Here is a 432-nt window from a genome sequence, read left to right as displayed (position 1 = left end):
CCCCCCCCCCCCCCCCCCCCCCCGGGCAAAAATCATAAAAAAAAGAAAAAGAAAAAGCATGGTGTCACTTTATCAAGCCCTCCTCTTCTGAGGGTGAACAAACACACATCAGCTCATCCCTCATCCCTGGGGGCTCTCACCACTATTTCAGGGGTTCAGTGCTAATCAGGATCTCCCAGGTACGTTCATTTCCTCCTAGGAGTTCATTTCCCTCTGAAGTCCCCCCAGCCCTAGGAGATCTGGGGTTTTTAAGTATCTCAGAGTGTGGAAGCCCCATCTAATCATGTGATCCTTCCTCTTCAGCACAGCTGCATCTCATTAATTCTAATGTTTGGCTTGTCTTGCTCCTTGGTTGCTGCTGTGCTCTGCCACCAATAATCTCCACTTTAGTAACAGGAACCTTTTGCTTTTTGTTACAATGCCCCTAACTTT

This window comes from Gavialis gangeticus, unplaced genomic scaffold (genome assembly GCF_001723915.1).
Source record: "Gavialis gangeticus isolate Ggan-Ray unplaced genomic scaffold, GavGan_comp1, whole genome shotgun sequence".
In the NCBI taxonomy this organism is placed as follows: Eukaryota; Metazoa; Chordata; order Crocodylia; family Gavialidae; genus Gavialis; species Gavialis gangeticus.
The sequence above is the reverse complement of the archived record's forward strand: the minus strand, read 5'-3'. Positions refer to the sequence as shown.